We start from the raw sequence: 17335 nt of genomic DNA on the forward strand, positions 1-17335 counted from the left end.
CCATTTCTGAAGAAGGGTCTAGGCCCGAAACATCAGCCTTCCTGCTCCTCTGATGCTGCTTGGCCTGCTGTGTTCATCCAGCTCTACACTTTGTTATCTCAGATTCTCCAGCATCTGCAGTTTCTACTACCTCTGAAACAAATGAACTGAGTGTTTGTTGCAGATTTAACTTGAGCTGAATGAACAGTCTTCCAATCTGGAAAGAAACCTACTCTTCCTAGCAACATCAGTGAGTCCCTGGTAAAACAACAACAGCAGTGAGTTATACCGCTGATCTGTCTTACTCAGGTATCACATTGCCAAGACGACAACTCACCACCCCTTACTAAGCTCACTCTCCTTTCTTGGTTCATCAGGTCAAGGAGCAAATGATGTGAAAACCATTGGAACCATGCAAGGAAACCTCAATGTGATTGCACCTCAACAATAATCTTGATGCCTTGTTTTCCCGTTGCAGCTTATTTCACCTCCACACCATAAAAGGCGCAAAACATACAATATAAAAACCGAAAGAACTGCGGATGCTGTAAATCAGGAGCAAAAACAAAGTTGCTGGAAAAGCTCAGCAGGTCTGGCAGCATCTGTGAAGGAAAAAACAGAGTTAACGTTTCGGGTCCGGTGATCCTTCCTCAGAACTTAAGTCTGAGGAAGGGTCACCAGACCCAAAATGTTAACTCTGTTTTTTCCTTCACAGATGGTGCCAGACCTGCTGAGCTTTACCAGCCACTTTGTTTTTGTGCAAAATATACAATATTTTATATTGTACATGATTGTGGTGGTTCTTCAATTGGAACTAAGTTATCTACCCATTCAAAAATTATTTTCTCTTCCTGGGTGTTGGCTGATCATACTAGAGGCTTGTGCCATTCCAGAGATAGGCAATCTATATTCAGATAGAGCATCGGAAGTATGTTAGGGCATCACCAGTTGACTTATTCTCTGATATTTTTCCTTCCTTAATCCTATAGAGTCTGCCCGTTATTAGACATTCTCTATGCACGTGTTTTATCAGTGTCACCCAATCAGAATTGACAAGCAGTGTATACGATGTGGTAATATTGCTGATGTAAAACTGCAGCTTGCATGTTACTTTTGATTGCATCAAGATAAAGAGGCATGATCAGAATTCCAACTTTCAAATCCATATGACCAAACTGTTACCTGTGAAATTGTTCACCAAATATCTTGCATATTAAACCTGAAGTCATCACATGGGGTAAAAGAAGCCCAGCTCCACCTCTCCATGACCTGACCTCTATCTGTGGCAAAAATCGCTGTAAGTTAAAACTCTCAAGGTTCTCACATTTAAAATGAACTCATTTGTTTCAAATCCAGTGATAAGTCATATGTTACATGGGGTTTTACATGCAAGTATGGAATTGAGCAGCTAGGGAAACTGGAGATCTGCCTCTTATTGAACAATTAATTGGTACAAAAATCACACTACAACTTCCAGAGTGTTGCTATTGGTGTATTGAATTTTACTATGCATCATTAAAAGCACATAAAGTTGTTTATAGTAAATACCAAAAAATTAAATTGGACAATTCAAAATATGACAGTTTTTGTTTTGCTATTTACTGCCCTCTTTTCTTTCCTTTACCTTTGATTTTCCTTACGCAGCTCCTAGGCTGGTGCCATTAATGGCCTTTCTCTATTGTGCTTGCCTCAGAAGAAGTGTCTTGCCTCTGCAGACCTCCTGTTACAAAGGGCTAGGAGCATAAGGAGTCAGAGTTGTAGGGCTTGGTGAAACCTGTATCCTGCCATTGTAATGAAATACACCAAAGAGATTTACAGCGAGGTTGCCCTGAGCACAGGATGCAGCATATTAACATGATATGGAGATGTTAGGCTAGGGTAGACAAAGTCAGAAGTCCCACGACACCAGGTTGTTGTCCAACAGGTTCATGTAAAATCACAATCTTCCTGAGCACTGCTGCTTTGTCAGGTGAAGTGCACTTCACCTGATGAAGGAGCAGTGCTACGGAAGTTTGCGACTTTAAGTAAACCTGTTGGACCATAACCCGGTGGCATGTTAACTTGCAAGATGTTTTGTACAAAATGAATAATTCCCAACTTCCAGTACTTAAGCAAATGTAAATTGTGCTGCCTGCTTTCTGAGCTAAGCATCCCACAAAAGATTTCATGTGAAATGAGACCTAAGGAGATTTCCTTTTAGATATTCAAAGATCTAACCTGTTTCATGACCTAACAACAGTATCTGCCTTCAGTAAATATGATCAGGTTTTCAAATTTTCACTGCTAAAAAAGCCATCGAGAGCACAGTGTTTCACGATGACAATCGAGAATAATGTAGGGAGCAACAGCCCATTGGTATAAGATGACCACCATATCAAACTGCCTCAAAGAGTCATTGGTACTTTGACCAACCCTGTGGGCTAAATTCTTTCTGTATTCATATATGCCTTATTTTTGCACTTTGTAAATATATGTATTTTCTCATGGTGTACCATTTAACACAACAAAAATTTTGCTTTGTGTATATAACGGCAATAGTTTAGAAGCCAAAGTATTAAAAGAAAAGCTACATAAACATTAAAAAAATATGTTTTGGAACTGGGTGTTCTTAATAAATCAAGTATCATGACACAAATGGTGTTTAGTTTTACTTACCTTGTCTTTTTGAGATCCCTCTTCAACCAAGATCGTGTTGACATTAGGTCAAGTGTTGTCTGTTTTCATTAAAAATAAACAGCAGAAGAAATGGAGCACAAATATACATTTGTTCCAAACAACATAATGACCATGGATTGGGGCAATCCAATGAACTGAGATGTGTAGTATAAAGAAAGCTGTTTTCTAGGCTCAAAACTATAACAAAACCATTACAATTGGCCTGTTTTTTTAATTTTAAGGCATCGACACCACAATCTTTTAGACCACATGACATCAGAGCAGAAGTAGACCCATGCGTCAGCTCTCCCATTCAATAAGATCATGGCTGATCTGATAATCCTCAGCTCCATGTTCCTGCCTTTTCGCCATAACTTAAAAACCTGTATATCTCAGCCTTGAATATCCTAACGCCCTGACAGCCTACTGAGGTAAATAATTCCACGGATTTACCACAGTCTGATGAAAAAAATCCTTGTCATCTGTCTCAGATGAATGATCCCTTACTCTGAGATTACATGTGCTGGCCTTAGACTCACCCAAAAAAGGAAACAACCTTTCCTCAGATACCCTGTCAAACCCCCTAAGTATCTTATGTGTTTCAATAAGATTATCTCTAATTCCTCTAAGTTCCAATGAGTACAACTAACTCAACTGCTGCTTATAAACAATCCCCCCATACCTGCTATCAACCCAGTGAACCTTCTCTGAACTGCCCCAAATGTCAGGACATGTATGCTCAAATAAGGGGACCAAAAACTGTGCATAGTATTCCAGATGTAGTCTGACTAGTGTCTTGTACAGCTTTAGCAAGACCTCCTGATTTTAAAAGCATGGTGGCTCAGTGGTTAGCACTGCTGCCTCAAAGCACCAGGGACTCAAATCCAGCCTCGGGCGACTGTCTGTGTAGAGTTTGCACATTTGCCCCATGTCCGCATGGGTTTCCCCCCGGGTGCTCCGATTTCTTCCCGCAGTCCAAAGGTATGCAGGTTAGATGGTTTGGCCATGCTAAATTGTCCAGGGATGTGCAGGCTAGATGGGTTAGTCATGGGAAATACAAGGATAGGGTGGTGAGGGAGGAATGAGGGTCTGGGTGGGATACTCCTCAGAGGGTCAGCGTGGACTCAATGGGCCAAATGATCTGTTTCCACATTGTAGAGGGTTCTATGATTCCATTTGAAGTAAAAGACAACTTTATTTGTCTTCCATCTTACCATTGAACTTGAATGCTAGCTTTTTGTGATTCATGCATAAGGACCCCCAAATCCCTCTGTGCAGTAGCTCTCTGCAGTCTTTTCCCATTAAAGTAACATTCAGCTCTTCCATTCTCCCTGTTAAAGTATATTAACTCACTTTTTCCGAAGTTATGTTCTATCTAATTTGCCCACAGTTTTGTCTACTTGCTTAACCTGCCTGTAGGCTTCAATAGGAGCTTTCACTCATCCTCATTACTTGCCTTCCCACCTATTCTTTGTGTCAGTGACAAATTTGGTTATTCTACGTTCACTTTCGTACAAGTCATTATTGTATGGTGTAAATATCTGTGGATCCAGCCCTGATACCTGTGGCACTCCAAGTTGTCATCCTGAAAATGCCACCCTTATACAAACTCTCTGCCTTCTATCCATTAACCAATCCTTTATATGTACTAACATGCTATCCCCAAAACTATAGCCTCCTTTTAAGTTGCCTTATCTGCAGGACCATGTAAATGCCTTTTTGGAAATTCAAGTATATTACATCAACTGGTTCCCCCTTTATCTATCCCGTTTGTCACTACCTCAATGAACTATAATAAATTTGTCAAACACAATTTGCCCTTCATGAAGTCGTGCTGATTCTGCTGGATTATATTATATCTTTGTAAATATTCTGATATTAAATCCTTTATAACAGACCCTAAGGTTTTCCCAATGACAGATGTTATGCTAACTAGCCTATTGCTAACTTACTTCTCATCCCCCTTTTTGAATGAGGGCATTACAATCTTCCGGCATTTTTCCACAAGCTTGGAAGATTACTACCAGGACACCTACTGTCCTTGTAGCTACTTCTTTCCTGGGACCTTCTGAATAAATTATAATGTTTTCACGCATTACAACAGTGACTACATCAGATTAATTCATTGGTATGAATACTTCAATGCACTTTGAAACATGATAAGGCTGTGCAAGTCATTCTGTAAATCTTTCCTTGCATTAACCAAAGAGTGGTAGTAAAGTGTTAAAGTCACTGCCCATTACTGTGAGCTTTAAAATCCAAAAAGCATGGTGAATCCCTCAGCAGGAGATCCTAATTTAAAGAGTCTTATCACCCTTTCTCTTCCAGTTGTTGGTAAGCTACACTATGGACGTTGGTCCATTAGATGAATCAGAGTCAAAACCAGATCAATCTGAACTTCCAGCAACTCCACTGTAGATAACATCTGAGTTTTTATGGAGGAGAGCAAGTTTTCCAAGAGTTTGTCTTCTGTAGAGGGAGATGAAGAGATTAGTTAATTCATTTGTTACATTTCATATACACTTCTCGGGTCTCCCATTTAAGTTTATCAAGTATATTTTTTAAAAAGCTCTCGAAAGTGGATGTGAAAGATCTTGCATACTATTTCATAGATGAACAGGGCATATTTCCTATTGTCCTAGCCAGTATTTATTCATTAACCAACTTAATTGAAACAGATTATCTGGTCATGCTTATACTGTTCTCTGTGGCAGCTTGCTTTGCACAAAATGGTTGCTGTGTTTCATCTACTAACAGTGACCACACTACACTGTGACACAATTGTAGTGTTCCTGCCTTTGAACCATAAGATACTCATGATAACTTCACCAACAAGGTGTGACATTACAACTGAGTAGTTTTGTTTTAAAAGTCCGTGACCACATTTCAAAAGTATGTAATTTCACTTTCAAAGGGATACTATAGAAAGTTTTTTACCTTGTTACCTTTTACGTTTGTGGAAATTCAGGCCTACATCTCCTTTCTTGTTCATTCTCGAGTCAAATGTTCACATTTTCATACATGAAGTGTATCCTTTTCATTTCAATGGCAGAGTTAACCCATTTCATTACATTGTTGTTTTAATTCTGGTGTTAAGCAAAAGAATCTCAAGAAATTGCTTTAAACATCTACCTGTCGTCACTTTTGTATTTAACACACTGAGATTTTAGTTTGTAAACCAAAGACCAATAAATAGAAACGCAGTTGGAATTTCACTCCCATATCAGGAGCACCGAGTCAGGAAAATTCCCAGCTTTGCAAACCTGGCTCAAGAGAAAGTGTTCCAGGAGGTTAGTGATGACTGGGGTCAGATGTGCCACCCTGGAGAGAGTTCTCTAGGGAAGCAGACACAGGAGGCTGCTGGGTGTGGAGGCACATTGTCCAAAGGGCCTGCATCAGAGCTATGGGACTTCATCCCAGCTTTTGAAAACATGATAGAACAAAATACGTCCCTTCAGCTGTTGCTCCCGCACAACTCTTCACCTCCATCCATCTCCGTAATCCCCCCTCATGCTCTCCATGTCAACTTTGTGCCAACTCTTGTCAATGTGTGCCCCTTTATTCTTACACCAACTGTTTAAAACAAACACTCTCATTGATAAGAACTAATTTACTACATTTAACTTCCTTTCACACCTTAAAATCTGTTATACGAACAAGTAGTTGAATTCACAAGGCTACTTCATGAACACTTGTAGCTGTCAATGGAACTGCAAATTGCTGTGTTCAATGCTGTGATAATGATAGGTTGTGGTATCTGTCACAATTCCTTTAACAATAGCCTCAGCTTTATGTTAACAAATAGTGAAATATACAGCAATAACCCTTTTCGATAAAAAAAATTAAAGACAAGATTTAAATAATCTGACAGATTGATGATTCACTTGACAGATTGATGGTACCAATGAGTCAATCCATTTTTATAAATAATTATATCTACTTTTAACAAAACTGAGCAACACTTAACCTCTCCTAAAGGTGTCCAAATGGGTCCTCTGCCTCTCCAAAGAACTTTGACAACTTTAGGCTTTTCTTCTGAAAGGTCTAAAGCCTATCTAACTAGACCTGACAAAAGAAAGCTGCACTTTAAAGTAGTTACTTCTGCAAACCATGAATATGAAAACTGCAACGCTCCCCCTTCTTCCCCTGCCAACATCAGTCCACAGCCACCCCACAGAAAAAAATGGTGAATGCTGTGTTCAAAAGTGGAACTTCTGGAATACAGGATCTGGTGCCATTTCAGCCAACCCAGGGAATTACACAGTCATACAGTACAGTAACAGACCCTTCAGTCCAACCAATTCATGTCGACCATAATCCCAAATAAACTAGTCCCACCTTCCTGCACTTGGTCTATATCCCTCCAAACATTTCTTATTCATGTACTTATCCAAATGTCTTTTAAACATTGTAACTGTACCCACATCTACCACTTCCTCTGGAAGGTTATTCCACACACGAACTTTATGGAAGTTCAGGTTTATGTTTTCTTTTTTGTTCACCCTTCAAGTCAAAGGTGAACATGTTCATCATCTTGAGTGTTTCCATGTTCCAACAGGTATGTAGGGGACTGCAATGATTAACTCATGGTCAGAATGTTTTACTCCTCTTAGGACTGAATACCGCAGATGAACTAGTTTTGGACAAATTGCTGGCTTGGAACTTTCACTCCTTGTACTTTTCCTATGTCTCTAATATAAGTTTGCTGTTGAAGGCAGCCACATTTTTTTTAAATTTGGTTGCTCCAAGTTCAGTGACCTTGGATGACTTTCTCCCAGGAGTCAAAGGTGACATCAAAACATCTAAGTGAAGCCTTCAGAAGTCCTTATAGTGCTTCCTTTGACCACCATGAAAGCACACTTCAAACTTAAGCCTTCTTAGAAGGTTTGGTAAGGTAGTAGCATTTGGCTACATGACCAGTTCAATACGATATGGATACCTGGCATAACAGCTCAAGTGATCACCTCAGGGTCTGGATTGTGCTGCCAGCTGATCTTCAGAAGCTTCCAAAAGTAGCTCAGATGAAAAATGGCTGAGCTTCTTGGCATGACTGCTACATGCAGACTTATTCTCACATGCAGAAAACAGAAAGGGCAGAAACAATTAATCAATAGACTCTCAGTTTAATCTTCTTCATTCCCAGATTGATGTTGGAAATCTGCCCCAGGTAATCATTCTTTGGCAACTTTTGTACGTGTGCCACTGTCAACGTAGACAGCTCGAGAAAGAGGGAGAGAGAGAGGGAGCATGTGCCACTGAGAGAAGTGAACTTATCCACTGCAGATTGTAGTTAATTGAAATCCTGGGCTTGGGGTGTGACTGTCTCAGAGCAGGCCAGTATATGACTTCACTTCTCTCTGTCCTGCGCATTTGGCCAAAATTGCAGCATTCATTGGAAAACAAGTCCATGCAATATTTGATCGGTTTCAGTGGATATCGTAGGCCACTGCTGAGACTGATTTGTGCCCGAAATGGTCTCCTCATCATAGGACTGAACGCCAGAGACAATCTAGTTTTGAATTTCCTGGCTCACATCTTTCTCCTCTTGTGCTTTATCTGATGTATGCTTGCTTTTGAAAGTAGCCAAATGTATTTTTTTATTTGATTGCGTCAGTGCAGTGACCTTGGGCAGGCTTCTCCCAGGACTGCAAAGTCAATATCAAAACTCCTAAATGTAGTGCTTCATTTGACTCCATAACAGCTGGACTTGAGCACTTCCAAAAAGAATCACTTTGGTCAGTGAAATTGCCCTGATTACTCTCAAGAAGGTGATGGTGAGCAATTGATAGAATCAGAATGCAATTGGGAGGCAGTTCCTGGATTTTGACCCAGCAGCACTGAGAGAACAGCAATATATTTTCAAATGAGGATGGTGTGTGGCTTCAAGGGGAATTAGTGGATGGTGATTTTCCCATGCATTTGCTGCCTTTGTCCTTTTAGTTAGTGGAAGTTGCAGGTTTGGAAGGTGCAGCCAAATGAACCTTGGTGAGATGCTGCACTGCATCTTGTAAATGGTACACACTGCTACCACTGTGTGTTGGTTGTGAAAGGGGTGAATGTTGAAGATGGTGAATGGAGTGCCTATCAGGCAGGTCACTTTGCCTTGGATGATGCCAAGCTTTACTTGAGTGTTGTTGAAGCGGCACCCATTCAGGCAAGTGGAGAATATTCTTTTGAAAAGGGGGCTGTTGAGTTCCACTTCTGCTTTTCTCCAGTGTAAAACATCTCTATTACCTGATCTTCCTGTGTGCAGATTCACGGCTACAGCTGTCTCTAGATATACATCGACTGCTACATCATTCATTCATTACCACTGAACTTGTGACAGACAGATAATGGATGACAGAATCAGGACGTCCATAACTTAAGGGTGAATTAGATTTTAGTGAGGGGGAGTACTCCACAGCTGGCCTTATTCTCCTGCCCTGACTTGTCTTGGTCCAGTGACAAGATTGGTCTCGGCAGCTGGAAATTGACCCAAATGCAATTGGTGACCAGAATGTCTTCAGAATTACATAAGAAGCAAGTAAATAACTGTGCAAGAAAATCAAGTTTGAAAATAATGCTCCAGCCTAATATCCTTGCAAATGGAATAAGAAAGTCTGTCACAATACAGTGATAGAATGAAAAAGAATTGTTCTCCCTCCCAGCTGAAACTGGGTACTACAGATTTTCAGTCTGTTACAAATTTCAATAGCAGTTTGGACCATTATAAAGGGCTTAACAATCCAATTAGCATTTATATGTGAGACCTATTTGGTATTAATTATTAATTTAATTGGTACTATATTTTTCATGAATTATAAATTATAGAGGGGATAAAAGAAGATAATATGAAATAATTAAAGATTTGGGTTGCTTTTCTGATTGACCCCTGAATAGAAAAACTACAAATCTGGTTCAACTAATCAAGTCATTGGCAAACGATCAGACATTGCAGCTGCACAGAAAAACTTAGCAGGCAACTTGTATTGATTTCTATCTCCAAAGCAAAGTGAGCCTCCTTTCTGTGATGAATGATAGGGGAGTGAAATGCTAACCCCTTGCACAACACAAAAGTAAACTAGTGAAATCAGAATTTCATTATTGAAGTAAATGAGAGGTTGAAGTTGTTGGTGTTTCCACAAAGTGTTTCTTGTCTAGGTGACCTATTTCTTCTTCAAAGCACGGCTGGCTCCGTCATCCTAACATGAAATTTTATCGAAAAGAATAGGTTGGTATTGTCCTGCCAAACCTGTTCACTAATTGGCTTTAAAAGCGCTGATAGTAAATTTTACCCAGAATGACTTGGCAATTTTGCTCTAACTGTGACCATGGCTTGATCACTTGGCATGACACTGATGCAAAGTCAAAAGCAGTGTAAAATACTGCATTAACTGGTTGCACAGACTGTCAGATTAAAATGTCATACAAAGGCAATGGTCCACCAGCTTTCTTTATAAGTCCATTATAACACAAGAGAGCTTGTAGAAAGACATGCATAATTCCCTTAAACACGCTTCACATAATAGAAAGCAACAAATAGCAGATTATAACACTGAAGGCCATGTGTGTATGTTTATGAGTGAGTTAAAGATACATCCTTGGTTCACATATACTGCTCCATCAGTGAAATGTTATTAACCTGTAACATTAACAGATTCAAGCTATTCACAAGATGTCATGAAAAATTGGAGAACTGGAAAATGTGCAAGCAAGGTTCTGTGCATCCAGTTTGTTTTTCATAAACAGGGTCAGATTTTTGTTCCCTCTCTGGTAACTATTAAATGATGGATAGCACTTTTGTGATATTGCATTGGAAGTTATATTCCAATGAAGGTGCTTGAGGTGATTAGTATGATTTGGGACTGCATTTTCTAGAAAGAAAGCATGCGAGTTCCACTTTGCATTCATTTTGCGCAGGTTTCAAGACAAAATGAATGAGTATTGCATAATTAGTTGAAACAATATCGGTGTGAATTAATCTTAGGCATTAAACAGATTTCCATTAAAGATACTTTATGTGTAAAAGAGAAATGGGTGTTATTAATTAGGTGAAAGTTTTTTCACACTGCCATTTTTCCTTTAGGATGTGAATTTCAAATCAGCCCAGTTACTCATGGCTTATATAGGTTTGACTCTAAGTATACCACAGTGAGCATTACATCTCTGGCGCTTCTAAGCTATTTACATAAGTATGTGTTTAAAGTAGTTTAAAGCCAACAGATATGAATTATTTTGCTGCATTTTAAGTAATGTCATGTCAGGCAAAAAGAACGCCTGCCAGAGATACTTGTGAAGAGCTAATAAAGCCAGGTTGAGCAGCAGAATAAATACTACAATGTAAATCAATAGCCAGCCACTCAGTCAGGTTTGTTCCAAGTTTAAATGTTAAGTTCTTAAGACTGCCTTCTCTTGGTTGTGGTTACAGTATATTGTGGCCAGAGGGATGCCGAAGTGACATGAGACTTTCTCACCACTTTTAGCCTTATTGTATTGTTTCTATTGATGTAAGGCTAAAGGTTATAAGACCATAAGTTGTAAGAGCAGAAGTAGGCCATTCAGCCCATTTAGATTGCTCCACCATTCTGTGAGATCATGGCTGATCTGATAATCCTCAAGTCCACTTCCCTGTTTTTCCCTTTGATTTGTTTATTGAACTCTTTATGTCAGTCTTGAAAATACTTATCAGCCCAGATTCTACACCCTTCTGCAGTAAAGAATTACATAAATTTCCTTCTGAGAGATTATATTCCTCCTTACCTCTGTCCTAACTGGGTGCGTCTTTACTCTGAGATTATGCCCTCTGATCCCAAACTCTCCCAATCAGGGATAAACAACCTCTCTGCACCCACCATGTGAATTTCTCCCCTGAGAAATTCGTATTATTAAATAAGGTTACCTTTCATTCTTCTAAACTCTGATGAGTACAGATTAACCTACTCAATCTCTCTTCATAAGATAATCACTCCATATCCAGGATAACCTAGTGAGCCATTCTTGAATTGCCTCCAAATTTGGTATATCTTTTGTTAGATAAGGGAACCAAAACTCGTTTGAGTTTGATTTATTGTTGTCACACTTAGAGGAATACAGTGAAAAGTGTTGTTTTGTGTGCTATGCATTCCAGGTGTGGTCTATTGCCTTGTACAGTTTTAGTAAGACCTCCCTATTTTTATGCTCCATTCTATTTGAAATAAAGGCCAACAATCCATTTGCTTTCCCTATTACTTGTTGAACTCAGACGGTTGCTTTTTGTGATTTATGCATAAGAACCTCCAAATCCTTCTGTGCTGCAGCTTTCAGCAGTCCTTCTCAATTTAAATAATACTCACTTTCTTTATTCTTGCTGCCATAGAGTATAACTCCATATTTTCCTGCACTACATTCCATCTGCCATGTTTTTGCCCATTAGTTTAACCTGTCAATATCCCTCTATAGACTCTTGGTGTCATTCGCACCACCTAACTTCCCACCTATTTTTGTGCCTTCCTCAAATTTGGCTGTAATATGTCCGTTTTCCTCATCCAAGTCATTAATATTTATTGTGAACATACTGGTCTCAGCGCTGATCTCACTGGCACACCATTACTTACAAGTTGCTATTCTGAAAATGCACACCCCTTATTCCAGCTCTCTGTATACTATTAGTTGACAATCCCCTACCCATGCTAATGTATTATTCCAAAACCACGGGCTCCTATTTAATTTTAATGTGTGGTACCTTTTCAAATGTCTTCTGAAAACCCATATATATTTCATCCACTGCTTCCCCTTTATCTATCCTGCTTGTTGGCTCCTCAATAGGCTCTACTAAATTTGTCAGGCATCGTTTCCCATGATTGAGCCATGCTGACTCTGTTTGATCATGTTATGTATTTCTAAATGCTCTGCTATTATGTCTTTTATAACAGACTCTAACATTTTCCCAAAACAGTTGTTATACTAACTGGTCCATAGTTACCTGTTCACTGTTTCCTTCCCCTTGTAAATAGAGGTGTTATATTGGCAGTTTTCCAATCCTCTTGGTCCTTTCCAGAATTTAAGTATTCTTGGAAGATTACTACCAGTGCATCCTCTATCTTTGTAACTACTTCCTTTAATATCCCATGACGCAACCCACCAGGGCCAGGGACGTATCAGTCTTCAGCCACATTAGTTTTCCCAGCCCTTTTCTCTAGTGATAGTTACTGCATTTATTTCCTCTCCTCTTTTTTGTGCCTTGAATATTTAGCAATTTTGGAATACTATTTGTGTCTTTGACAATGGAGACTGAAGCAAAGTATTTTCAACTCTGTTGACATTGCCTGGCTTCCCATTATTATTTCCCAGTCTCATTTTCTAAGGAGCATTTGCTTACTTTGACCTCTCTTTACCCTTTTGTATGTTTAATGAAGCCCTTGATATTATTTACAGGTTTACCCTTAAAGTTTGCTTTCTCCCTCTATTATTTTCTTGTTTGTCTTTTGTCGGTTTCTTAAAACTTTCCCATTCCACTTGATTACCACTAATCTTTGCTATTTTGTATGTTTTTCTTCAATTTAATGCTACCTTTAACTTCCCTAGTTAACCATAGTTGGCTTATCCCCATCTTAGAATCCATCTTCCTTATTGGAATGTATCTTTGCTGTGAGCTGTGAGCGATTACTATAAGTATCTGCCATTGTTCCTTAGTCATCTTTTCTGCTGAACTCCTTTCCTAATCTACTCCAACTAAGTCTGACCGGATTCTTTTGTACTTACCGTTCTTTAAGCTGAGCACAGCTGTTTCCAACTCATGTTTCTTCATTCCAAACTGAATGCTAAATTTTACCATGTTATGTCACAGCTCCCTTGGGGATCTTTTACCCTGAGACCATTTCATAAACCTGCCTCAGCACACACTTCCATATGCAAAAAAACCTGATGTTTAATTGAATCCACTATTTATTGTTCTAGGAAACTCTCCCAAATACAGTCTATGAATTCTTCTTCATGGCTACCTTTGCCAATTTGATTTTCCCAATCCAAATGAAATCCACTCAACTACGATTAATGTACTGCATTTTTTTACATGCCTTCATTATTTCCTGACTTATTCTTTGTTCAACTGTATAACTACTGTTAGGTAGCCTGCCAGCTACTCCTAATAATGTCTTCGTATTTCTTGCATTCACCCTTATGAATTCCTGAACCAAAAGATCCCTTCTTGTTATCATAGGTTTTCCATGCCATTCTAACCAACACACTTCCCATTCAGTCCTTTTGAAAAGTCATATATCCCTTAATATCAAGTTCCCAATTTTGATGTCCTTATGACCATATCTCCCGAATGGCATAAAATCAAACTCATTAATGTGTATTTGTGCTGTTAATTCATTTATTTAATTCTGAACACCATGTTCTTTGCATGAGAATAAATTTGCCCCTTTAAGTTTAGGCTCACATCAATAAGGAATGCTCAAAAACTTAATGGTTTCACGGTATTTTGTTTCAGCTGTTCATAACTTAATGTTTTCAAAAGCATATGTTGAAGGTTCTCAATTGGATTTTATGCTATTTTAATATTTTGTTTTACAACGTTTTCTCCGACAATAGGTCTTTTTGTTATAGCAGTCTGTGTGGTCCCACATGCAAGTACTTTTAGCACTTGGTGTAACAACCGAGTGGAAACTCATTACAGCCATGTAATGAATACTTAGAAACTTGAATTTTTATGTCATTCAATTAAATAGACTTTCCTGATTGACAAGATATGAAAGTGTGCAATGTATTATCACTGGTACTAACACACACAGATTAAATTCTGCTCTGTTTGCATCTTTCCAATGAATTCTGCGTGGTCTTTCTCTTTTTGTTCATATGTTCTTTTGTTTCCGTTTTTTGAAAATAAATCTGTAATATCCCAGCTTTGATCTCTTATTCCCGGCATTGCTGTATTATCTTGCAGCTTTGATCTCCACATCTCTCGGCTCTGTTCCCTATTTCCAGGCTCCATCCCACAATCTGTCTTAACATTCCTACTTTTTGATTGATGTTTTTTTTTGATACAGCGATGGTTTATATTCCAAAATTGAATTGTTTTGGTCTTGAAAGGGGAATCGTACTGTGGGATGGACAAAGGTTGATACAAACAGCTCTCCTTAATTTAATGAAACAGCAGCTTGAAGCCCTATCACATTGGATCTCTCAGACAAGTGCTACATTCATATCAAGTTAATTCCATCATATTCCTTGTGGATCACCCATGATGTTGCTCATGTTGAGTCGCAGGTTAAAGTGTGAGGTTAGTTTATGTTATACATGGAAGTGAAGGAGTTGAATTCCATACTCTTGTCTGCACATCAGCAGCATACAAATGGAGCAAGACGATTGGGTGGAAAACATTTCCACCATTAAAATTCTTCTCCACATTCCTTTATTGCAATCAGCCCACTGAGTACCAACAGCACTCATTTGCATACACCACAGCAAGGGAAAGTAATGTGGTTTGTACCTGGTTTTAAACTTCAGTTTTGCTCTGAGTAACTTGAACTGTTACAGGATGCAGCAATTGCCAGCAGCAACCAATCATGACAAAAGTGCAGAGTTCAAGAGACGCATAAGTCTAGAAATTACGAATTTAGATTTTGCCAGCTCTTGGCTTTCCTTTGCATCTGATACCTGATAAATTCACAGAGTCATTTTGGTCGTACAGAACTTGAGTGTTGTTAAAAAATAGGGCAAATTTTATCAAACGTTTTCATCTTGCACTTAGGGCATATGCGAGAATATTATGAGAAAACACTGGAACGGAAAATCCAAAGGCATTTTGTAAGTATATTAGGGGCATGAGGATGACTAGGAAAAGATTAGGGTGTGTCTTTGATACCTAAGTGGCAAACTGAACTGAGGACATAAATGAGTGCTTTACATTTGTGTTCACAATAGAGAAAAATGATGTAGGTATCAAAATCAGGGAAGAGGACTGTGATATACTTGAAAATATTGCAATTGAGAGAAAGGATGTATTAGCATTTTTAGTGGGATTAAATTTGGATATGTCTCTAGGCCCACAGGAGAGGCTGCTGTGGGGAGATGGCAAGAGAGAAGGTTGCTGGAGACATGACATTAATGTTTAAATCCTCCCTGGACGCAGGAAACGTGCAGGAGGAATGGTGAACAGTTCATGAGGTGCTATTATTCAGAAAGGTGGTAGGGGATAAACGAGGGAACTATAGGTCAATGAATCTAGCATCAGTGGTAAGGAAACCATGAGAATAATTTCTGAGGGACAAAATTAATCTCCACTTGAAGGGACAAAAATTACTCAAGGATGGCCAACATGGCTTTGTCTGGGGGTGGGGTTGGGAGCAACATGCCTTACAGGTTTGATTGAGTTTTTCAAAGAGGTGACTAAATGAACAGATAAGGGAAATGCAGTGGATGTAGCCTACATGGACTTTCAGTAACGCTTTTGAAAAGGTTATATGGGAGACTTGGTCAAGAGGTAAGAGCCCATGGGATCCAGGGTAATTTGGCAAATTGGATCTAAAATTGGCTGAGTAGCAGGAGACAGGAGGTGATGGTTGAAAATTGCTTTTGTGACTGGAAGCCTCTGTCTGATGGTATACCACAGGGTTCAGTGCTGGGTCCCTTACTGTCTGTAGTGTACAATAATGATCGAGGCATGAATGTAAGAGGTTTGATCAGTAGGTTTGCAGATGACATGAAAATTGCTGGTGTGGCAGTTAATGAGGAAGAATCTCCCCGCATTCAACCTAAACTGTGGATCCGGTACGTAGACGACACATTTGTCATTATTAAACACAACAAATTAGAACAGACCCACCACCTCATCAACAGCGTATTCACAGGGATTAATTTCACAAGGGAAAAAGAAAACAACAATCAACTTCCATTTCTGGATGTTAAATAGAGCATATGACAAATGGCGAGTTCCAAATCTCTGTGTATAGAAAATCAACCCACACAGATCAAATGCTCAACTTCCACAGCAACTACTTAATGTCCACAAACAAAGCTGCATTAGGACACTATTTAAACAGGCCAGGACACACTGCAACACTCCAGAACTGCGCAGGAAAGAGGGAGAACACTTATACAAGATCTTCGCTTTAAACGATATCCCCGCAACTTCATCCACAGATGCCTACGAAACAGACAACAACAGGAGAACACAATATGCCCTAACACACTGGCCACACTGCCCTATATCAAGAACATATCGGAACTGACAACAAGACTCCTAAGACCACTAGGAATCACGGTGGCCCACAAGCCCACAGCCACTCTACGACAAACACTTACTATGATTAAAGACCCCATTCCCACAACAAGCAGAATCAACATGATTTACAAAATACCATGCAACGACTACCACAAGCATTACATTGGACAGACAGGAAGGAAACTAACCATCAGAATACATGAACATCAGCTAGCAGTAAAACGGCACAGCAAACTCTCCTTAATATCAGTACATTCAGAAATGAAGACCATCAATTTAACTGGGACAAGGTAACTGTAGTAGCCCAAGCCAAACATAGGTACGCATGGAAATTCCTAGAGGCATGGTTCTCCACCTATACTTCAATCAATAAACATATAGAATTGGACCCCATATAAAAACCCATGCAGATCAAAACCGAAAATGACAGTACTCACCATAGCGGGCCTGACAGTATAAATTCCAAGCAGAGTAGAATAACATCGCTTCATCGGAGGCTTCACTGATGATGTC

Source organism: Rhincodon typus, chromosome 23 (genome assembly GCF_021869965.1).
Source record: "Rhincodon typus isolate 14 chromosome 23, sRhiTyp1.1, whole genome shotgun sequence".
NCBI lineage: Eukaryota > Metazoa > Chordata > Chondrichthyes > Orectolobiformes > Rhincodontidae > Rhincodon > Rhincodon typus.